This window comes from Pseudonaja textilis, chromosome 1, assembly GCF_049901715.1.
Source record: "Pseudonaja textilis isolate UNSWEBS1 chromosome 1, rPseTex1.2, whole genome shotgun sequence".
Lineage (NCBI taxonomy): Eukaryota > Metazoa > Chordata > Lepidosauria > Squamata > Elapidae > Pseudonaja > Pseudonaja textilis.
This window is the reverse complement of record NC_141990.1, coordinates 230,652,930-230,663,010: the sequence shown is the minus strand read 5'-3', so window position 1 is coordinate 230,663,010 and position 10,081 is coordinate 230,652,930. Positions and strand designations below refer to the sequence as shown.

The 10,081-nt window shown below is 38.5% G+C and overlaps 1 long non-coding RNA gene across 2 annotated transcripts; it reads right to left on the bottom strand.

The window, feature by feature from the left end:
• Positions 1 to 1,563: 1,563 nt before the first annotated feature.
• Positions 1,564 to 8,381, bottom strand: LOC148128083 (uncharacterized). Of its 2 annotated transcripts, none has more exons than XR_015740722.1 (3): positions 8,266 to 8,381; positions 3,741 to 4,020; positions 1,564 to 2,837 (listed from the first exon to the last, which is right to left on the bottom strand). It is a non-coding gene; the product is annotated as an uncharacterized LOC148128083 (long non-coding RNA). The 2 variants fall into 2 exon arrangements; XR_015740721.1 differs by lacking the exon at positions 8,266 to 8,381 and adding an exon at positions 5,400 to 5,676.
• Positions 8,382 to 10,081: the final 1,700 nt, after the last annotated feature.

Genomic DNA, 10,081 nt, shown 5'->3' with positions numbered 1-10,081 from the left:
ACATATAGCATAGCTTCTTAAAGAGACTTGTAAGTGATGGAGGAACAGAGAGTTGTAGTACTCATTCAGTTGATACTATACTCCAGATAGAAAATGGCTGATGGGGGAAAAAAAGAATCCATAAGGTACAATGTATGCATATGAATGATATGTTTATCTTGATTCTTGGCAATAATATGTCAAAGTGCAAATTTAAGAAACGAAGGTAGGTTTTATTTGAATCTTGAGATCCATTATTCATACTCTTGTAATTAAAAAAAAAGATGTCTACAGGCTGTGGCCCACTAGTGGGCCGTGAGCTATTTGCAACTGGGCCACGGAAATGGTGAGCGAGAGTGTATACGCACACATGCATCCCCACTTGCGTGAGCAGCAGACAAGCATATGCACTTGTGCTCCATTTGCATGAGTGGTGAGTGTGCATGCATGCCATTCATGTAAATGGAGCTGTGTGCACATGCACACTTGCCTGCTACTCACACAGAACCATCCCCCCTTCCGTGCAGTCTGCAAAGCCGGAAAAGTTGGAAAACTCTGCTCTACACCGAGGAATTTTTGTTGAGACAATTTGTTCTCATAGCTTTGGTATAAACTATATAATATTCCACTTTACTTTACCTCTACTTAACTACAGTAGTATAGTTTAGAGTGGAACTAAAATGATACTTTTGCAAGAAATATTTGCATTGTTCTTTCAAGGTAGTCAGTGGTTTGTTATGGGGAACCCATTTAATCTGATTTCCATTTGTATTTTAAATGGCCCCACTGCCATTAGATAATGCTGTCAGAATCTCAGAAGGATTAAACAAGGAATGGAATAATGAGGAAGTCATGGACTACCTTATGAGGGGGTCAAGGCAGGGAGGAAGGAATAAGTGACAAAACATGCATCATAATGTCAGAAACTCAAAGTCCACCCCTTACATCTTTGCATGTGACATCATTACCCATGTATAAAAGGATGGGATCTGTGTTATGATGATGCAGTGATGTTTTGTCATTTTGGAATAATCACAGTTAAGAGTAGATGCCTATAAATTAAAGCTAGGTATTCTGGGCATCCTTCCAGGGATTAGGAAGCCTTGACGTTGTTAGTCTTTTATCAGGCATTAAAATCAGGGTATTAAAGACCTGGTTGTTCCATCAGTCATTCTGGTTTGGTTAATTGGTTAATGTTATTTTTATGAATTGGGTTGCATTTATAGTGTGGGGCAGTTGAGATTTGTTAAAATGTTGTTTTTAACTCTTGTATGCCTCCCAGAATCATTTCTGGGACATGGGCAACCTTATAAATTGTTTTAATAAATAAACAGGTTTTTTAAAAATAAAATTCTGTGCTACAAACTTCTGCCAGGTTTCTGCTGACTGATATTAAAATTAGAGACCTCGGGTCACTGATTGAAAGACCCAGTTCTTTGATATAAATATTTATTGCAAAAATTCAGGAATTCATTAAGAAGAAATCCAGCAACTGCCAAGTTAAAATTTTATAATAAAATTTTATACTAAAATGATAAATAAATTTTATAATAAAATGAAGGCTCAAATCTTGTTCCTTTTTCTCTTTCTCCATGTCCAGATGTGTTTGAATGGAAAAAGCAGTAGATTCTTGTGTTTCATTATAATGGTTCAACCTTGTCAGAATTCATATTTATGTTGACTTCATATGAGCGTAATTGTCATGGACTTGCACATTATGGAAAAAATTAGAAATTCTTCCCTCATAGCTCCTGGACTGCCAAAGCTCAATAATGTAAACTTAAAATATTTCTTTATACAGCACAAAATAGAGTTAGGCTATTGAATTTGTGGTTTGCATTTGTCTGTTATACTAGCACCTCCTAGGACAATGTTTCTCAAACATGGCAACTTTTGTGTGTTTTTTTGTTCTACTCCAATAATTATCCTTGATACTTGGTTATTATTGGCATCTAGTATTTAATGGCATTCGTGTATCAGACAATGAAATACTCAGAATATTAACATTTATATTTTAAAATGTTATTTTACTCGAAGGATGACACAGACTGCAGCAAGATCCAGAAAGCCTGTGGTATGCTTAGCTGGCTCATGTTTTGATTTGGCTTAATGTTGTGGTCAAAGGCTTTATTTCATGTTTATGGAAAGTCCAAATGAGATCATGGCCAACTCACCATTATGTGAAACTGTTCTTTAATTCTGCTTTCAACTTCATGTAGAAAAATAATATATCAGCAGATTTAAAAGATGCTGATATGGAATTGTGGAATCAATTTTTTGTGTAGGAACATCTTTAGGCCGCTTTAGTAACTGCTACACAGATAACTGAATTAAAATCCTATCCTGTGAGAAATTGGTTAGCTGAGTTGAGGGCAGTTTTCTTTGTAGAGTCAGTAAGAAAACTTTCAGATATTCTATGCACACCAGCCAAGACATTTCTTCATGTTTATTGTGCAGTATGAAGAAAATTTATATGCTGACTATAGGAATATTTTTTAATAACTTGCAACATAACTGGAGGAATATTTGCACTATTAGGCTATAGATGAAAGCTACCGCAGCTTGATATGTCATGTGGGCAGCTACTATAATTGAGAATCAGAAAAAAAAACCTGTATATTTGCTTAGTTTGTTGAAAACCAACCTTATCTTGCAGCCAGGGTTATAAGTCATAGGGACATATTTGAACCAGCTTCTGTAGCAGCCAATCTTACAGAACTCGAGGGGAAGTCCAGTTTAAGGTACATATTGGGAAACATCTCAATAGAAATGAGTTCATCCCAAGAACAATTTGCGAAATGTGAAAATCATCGTTGCAATATATCCAAGTTAGTTACAGCAGTATTGCCCTGTAGGTCCTGCATATTGTGAGAACAAACAATAAATATAAATATATTTATAGACATTCGCTGCTAATTTTTTAAAATAAAAACTATTGCACATGTTACTTTTGTGGCACAATCTTCTGAGACTTTAGTGAGAAAAGGGTGATCTAGAAGATCTACATTATCTCACAGAACATGATGTTACTGTACAAAATATGTTTCTTGGACTCGTCTTATAAAAATTGTTCAGAAGTCTTTTATTTCTTAAATATATATTTGCTAAGACCCTATTAAATCCCAGAAAAATATATTGTAAACTTCTAAACATTGAAGAAAGACAGACTAAATTATCTCTTATCCATTCAGTCTTTGCTTATTGGGATTAATTCATAAGGGAGAAATAGAACAAGATGTAAAGCACTTGATTACATACAACCTACTTGTGCTGGATGTGGCTAAATATCAATGGCCATATAATTACTGTATGAGACTTCAATGTATGTATGTATGTATGTATGTATGTATGTATGTATGTATATATATATGTATGTATTTGCTGAGGACATTGAGGTTCAATGTGGGGAATTCTGAAATAATTATGAAACTGCGTTTAATCCCATTCAGAATATACTATAGCAGAAACCCTATGCTGAAAGGAATTTTGTTGGGTTACTATAATCTTCCATTATCTTCTAAACATACAAAAACTTTAATCAAAAATGGATTCTCTCAATCTCTTTGTTCATCCTGTATTATTTTCTCTATGCCAAAGTTCCAGGGCCCAGTGCTTTCAGGTTTCCTTCTTTTTAAATTTTCTTCCTTCTTTCCTTCTCTTAGCAACTTCTAGCTATTAAAATAATATACCCTATATTACCATTTAAAAAGAATTTGAAACGGGGGACAACCAGTTCATGAAAGTAGCTAGTAGCAGCTTACCATCTTGCCTCCCCTCCATGCGCTCAAGCTCCCCTGGGCTACAATTCCCAGGGTTCTCTCTTTTAACGGTCACTGCTGCAGGGAATTTCTAGAATCTGAAACCCCCAGTGTATTTCAGGTTTGGATGGCAGTTTGATGCTGATGAGACACTAAGACTTGGATGTCTCAAGGCCAATTACACAAATGATACTGCAGATTTTTGGAAGCTTATTTATTAGAGTTTGCAAGTTAATAGCTTGATTCTAATTTGTTGCATTTTGGCTTCAGTACAGTATGAAACCTGGAAAGAGATCCAGAAATGCGTCAGACAAGCAAGACTGTTTTTCCCCAATAATAAAATCTAATTCTCCTAATTAAAATGAACCCCTGAATGATTCATTGTTGACAAAAAAAAAAGTGCCTATGTTTTTATAGAGCAATGAGCATCACAAAGAGTAAAGCAGGTGTCTGTCTTTTTTACATTTTTTTGCACCTGTGGTTCAGCTTCTTTATAAAATCTACTTTTCCATGCATATATGCTTATACATGCTTCCTAATGCCTGAATTAAACCTAAAGAGGCATAAAACCAAATCTTGAGATTATAAAATCAAGTAATGCTACAAAATTAAAATATAAACACAGGCATTATCACTGTTGTACTCTGAAAATATTTTGAACAAAGTGAACTTACAGTTCTGGCCTGTTTTTCATTAACTTTTTATTTGAGAATCCAAATGAGTAACATAGGAGATGTTGCAAAATCATGACCCCTGTATAAATCACTATTAGGCCTTAGGTAAATATTGGCTTAGGCTAGAAGGAGAACTGCTTAAGCAAAGTCAACCTTTTTTTTTTTTTTTGCTGAATAGTAAACACAGCCTTAATCATCTAACCCAGATGTTACTGCTATTTCTTTAGCTTCATAGAGAAAATGGCCTAAGGAGAAGAGAAAGAATGTATACTACCCCCAGATGCTGCCAAACTGGGAGATCCACCTACTTGCATCATGAAAACCACAGTAAATAGCAATAGCACTTGGACATATACCCCTTCACAATGATTTATAGTCCTCTCTAAGTGGTTTACACATGTCAGCATATTGTCCCCAATAGTCTGGGTCCTCATTTTACTGGCCTCAGAAGGATAGAAGACTGAGTCAACCTTGAGCCGGTCAGGATCGAACTGCTGATAGTCAGCAGAATTAGCCTGCAATACTGCATTCTAACCATTGTGCCATTGTGCCACCACGGCTCTAAAGTTGGTAACTGCAATAGAGATAAGAGGGTAGCACCTCTGCACTCAGAGAAATGCAAAGTACTCACACTTTTCTATGACTGTAACACAGACAATGACATACCAATTCATAAGATAATTACAATACAGACCCTTCCCTTTCCACTATATTCAATTCCCAGTGGTCTAAACAGCCTAGACCCAACAACAACATCAGATTAAAAAGACAAATCATTATCAACAAGAAATAAAAGGACAAAATAGAGATGCACCACCTGGATAGGGACAGACTGTTTCCCCATTCCAAAATGCTTTCCTACAGAAGCCTGTTTTATGGCCTTTGAAAGCCCAGTAAGACATCCAATGGGCATCTAAGGACAGGCTGTTGCTCAGAAAGGAAACTGCCACTGAGAAAAGTCAGTTGGGATCCCTGTAGATGGCACTACCTTGGAAAGGGACTTTCAGCAGGTCTCACTGGATAAATAGATTCAGTCTTCAGGTCCTGAGTCATTCCCACAGTCCCTGTTCTGACACAAGAGCTGCTTTCATTTCCTTCTTCTCAGTTTTGTTCCTGCTCTGTGGAAATACCTTGGCACAGGGGGAAAAAAAAAGGCAAACTCTACTCTCTACCCTTCCCAAAGTGCTCAGTAACAAGCTAAGTGGGGGATATTTAAACCTTTTATAGTTGAAAGCAACCCCCCTTTTTTTCTCTTGATATAAAAAGAGAAATCTATACATTTACACTGGTTGTAGATGCTTCTGTTTGTCTATTGAGGCTCTTGAAAGTCCTTGATGTTTGCAAGATGGGTTGGCAGTTGGGAAGCTGCATGAGGACAGCTTACAGTTGTGCAATATTTACTACTGACAGTTTATAAATTATGTGTGCTTCCTTTGTAACTAGAAAAGCAGAACTTACACCTGTCTTTGAAACTTATGCGTGGGAGGAGGGGAGAAGTGATAATTTTAGATCCTGCTGAATATTCTCTCTCTCTCTCTCAGTCTCTCTGTCTCTGTCTCTCTCTGTCTGTCTCTATCTCTGTCTCTGTCTCTCTGTGTCTCTCTCTCTCTGTCTCTCTGCCTCTGTCTGTCTCTCTGTCTCTGTCTCTCTCTGTCTCTCACTGCCTTTGTCTATCTTTGTCTCTCTCTGTCTCTGTCTGTCTCTCTGCCTCTGTTTCTCTCTCTCTCTCTCTCTCTTTTGAGAGGGTGGGCTAGATGCTACCATCTGAGCTGAAAGAGCATGTGGATACTTCAGAGAGCCCTTCAGTAATAGAAACTTTACCGGTAGTAATAATTCTTAAAATAGTATTGTCTTAAATGTCTCAAGCATTTGATATATGTGCTGGGACTCAGCACAGCAGGTACAGCAGGAACTATATATGGTATGTCTTCTGTTGATGACTGAGATATGGAAAATTTTCATGTCTTGAATAATGCTGATGCAGTAAAATGGGTGCATTGCTGCTAATCAGTCAGAATAGAGCTGGAAGGGACCTTGGAGGTCTTCTAGTCCAACCCCCTTCTCAAGCAGGAAACCCAATACCATTTCAGACAGGTGGCTGTCCAGTCTTCTCTTAAAAACCTCCAGTGATGAAGCACCTACAACTTCTGACGGGTAATCTTTTCCACTGGTTAATTTTTCTTGCTGTTAGGAAGAAAATTAAAAAGAAAAGTCTAAGAAAATTAAACCGGGGATGCCATGTCTTTGTGAAAAAAATATGAATGTTGTCTGAAAATGGAAACTGTTATACAGTTTTTCACTCAAATGAAGTGCCAAGAAGAAAGCATTGTTTACTCTGAGTGTGGGAAAAACCACAGAGCATTAAGTCTCTAACAGTTTAGGTGTTTTTTTAGGGCGTTCACAAAGAGAACTATACACACACAAATAGGTGATAGGTGATAGATGGAGAGAGGGAGGGAGAGAGAACAAGAGAGAGATGCATACATATGCACCTAAAAGAGAGCTGCAGTGCAAAAATATTGAATAGGCTGTTGAAAAAGCATTCAGAAACAGAATATGTTTTTGTAGCAATGAAACCAAAATGATCTTATATCAGTTCAGGAAAGCTCAGTGCGAAATTAGGCTAAAGACACCAACCATAAAATGCTGCCAGGATGCAATGCCTTCTTCCTTTTGAATATCTTTGAATATTAATAAGAAACACTCTCAGAACCAACTTTGGTTGTGAGGTATTAAACAGCTGTGGAGCTTGGGTTACTCTACTGTAAGTTATCCAGATATTTATTTGTTGGTGGCCAACCCTGAATTATTTGAACAGTATCTTGGTGTCAAATTTGCTGCCTTTTCCTGATGCCTACACTGCATATGTTGCCTGTTTTAGCTTCTACCTAAAGACATGTTAAACAATGTGATTTTGCTCCTCTCCTCCTTTCCAATGTCACCTGTGGGCCACCATCTGCCAATCATGCCACCTCCATGACAAGTAAGAGTCCATCTGTCAAAACTCACTGCCTCTTCAAGCTCCCTTAACAAAGAGGTGGCCCTGTAGCTACTACATCCAGCCCATTCACTAAGGTGAAGCTGAGAAAAGAATAGCAGTGGGAAAGAATGTCTTGAGATGGCGTACATCTGTACAAACCTGAAGTACAGGTAGCGCTTGACATAGGACCACAACTGAGACCACAATTTCCATTGCTTAGCAAAGCACCTTTTAAGTGAATTGGACCTGATTTTATTACTTCTTTTTTTTTTTGCTAGAGCTGTTAAGCAGTTGAATTTGATCACATGAACATGGGATGCTGTGACAGGTGTAAAAGTGCAAGAACTGGGTGCAAGTCCCTTCCCCCCCCCAATGCAGCTGTAATTTCAAATGGTTCCTAAATAAATGGCTATACATTGAGGACTATCTGTAGGCAGACTGATCTCAATCTTTAAGGGTGACCTGATAGCAGTGTTCCCAATATCTCAGGGGCTGCCACAAAGAAAAGGGAGACAGGCTATTCTCCAAAGCACCTGAAGGCAGGACAAGAAGCAATGGATGGAAACTAATCAAAGAAAGAAGCCACCTAGAATTAAAGAAAAATTTCCTGACAGTTAGAACAATTAATCAGTGGAAATGACTTGCCTCCATAAATTGTGACTGCTCCAACATTGTAAGTTTTTAAGAAGAGATTGGACAACCATTTGTCTGAAATAGTATAGAGCAGTGGTGACTAACCTTTTTGGACTCCTGTGCCAAAAATTATGTGTGTGCTTGCGCACATGTGCTTGCGTGCCAGCACCCAGAAGGCAATGCGCCCCCCCATGTCCCCTGCACATGCGTGTGCAATTTCCCCCCTCTGCCACTCTCTTACCTGCACTGCACCTCACAGCTGATTTTCAGTTGGTTTGAGGCCTTTTTCGGCCTCCCAGAGGCTCTTCAGGCTTTTCAGGTCGAATAATAGACCTGTTTCATCACTTCCAGTATTTCCGGAAATACAGGAAGTGATGAAATGGGCCTGTTATTTTTCCTGAAGAGGCTTTCCTCAAGCCTCTGGGAGGCTGAAAAAGGCCTCAAACCAGCCAAAAATCAGCTGTGAGGTACGCACATGCGCAGTGAGGTAAGTTTTCCTGCGGCTCACGTGCCAGCACAAATTGCTCTGTGTGCCACCTGTGGCACGTGTGCCATAGGTTCGCCATCATAGGTATAGAGTTTCCTGTTTGAACAGGGGGTTGGATTAGAACACTTCCAAGGTCCCTTTCAACTCTGTTATTCTATTATCCTGTTTGTCTGGATTGCATTGTTGCATTGGATTGCCTGTATTCTTTACAGAATGGTGAGCAGGCACATCAGATTTTACTCTTGTCAATTTACAGGGGAAAACACCATTTCAGTAATGAAAGAATTATGAATGACTCAAGACTGACTATGCATGGGATGAAGATGAGATGGAGCAAAGGCATGGGACCATGGCAGAAAAGGATGTTGCCTATGAATTTCTGGATAGCTGCAAGTGAGCCCCTAGGTTTGCTGAATAAGTTACTCAATACCCCAACCTACATAGATATATTCTTGTATAGGTTGGGGAATTGTAACTTTAGGCACTCCACTTATAATCAGATCAGATTGAAAAGTTTTTATCACGCAATATGTATTGTATTGTAGTCCTAGCTAGGGCAAGCACAATCTACTGCTACCCAGAAGATAAAGAAAGCTAAATGAATTGTGAGGGGTGGGGAGAAGGAATAATCCCATTCACTTCCACTTTGGCATCACCAATTGCCAGGAAATGGCCTCACCAGAAAGTGTATAAAAGAATTGAGTCCTTGATAAGAAGAAAAGAAAGGTTTCCCTTGTGTAGCTATATTATAGTGAACAGCACCTATAGAATCAGACTCCCGCAATCTAAGACAGGAATAAGAGCCATCATATGCCAAACAGCTTGATGGTCCAAGTGATACACCTACAGTATATAGTCCATCTTCCCTTAAACTAGGTGGTCCCTGAGTTTCCTTTTCCGCAGCCAGATATTCTGCAATTGCCAGAAAGACTTTCTCTGGGTCTGCTTTTTGTTAATGACACTAGAAAATCTAGGGGCCTGGAAAAGGGGAATTAAATTTGGAGGATTTTTTTTTTTTTTTAGGAAAGGGGGACTTTTTATATTTTTAAAAACAGATTTACTTGTTTATTTTGGAATTACAAAATAAGAACACATGTAATACCTTAAAAGGGAAATCCCTGTAAATCCTTTTTAAGTCCTGAGCCTATCATTATTTAGCTGCACCACTGATTTTCTTCAAGTTAGTGTACCGTATGCGATGTATTGGATCTATTCTTTCAGAGGCATTCTGACAGAATTTTTGTACTGATGGGAAGGAGGGAGAGGTGGTCTTTATTATCCCCCCTTTTGCAGGCCTCTCCCCCGCTGCCTGGAGAATTGCCATCATCTGTAAAAGAGGTGATCTCCCTTCCTTTTTTAAAATTTATTTTGTGACTGGAAAAAATGGCTAGATGAAAAGCAAAGGATACTGCCAGAAGAGGTTCTCTTACTGGTGGGAAACTTTTGCAGGATTCAGATTCAATGGCCAAAAATGTTAATTTGAGTCAACTCAGATGCTGTGCAGGCACGGTCAAACTCATGAACAGTAGATACAATTAATAGATTTAACACAGAGATGCATACACTTATA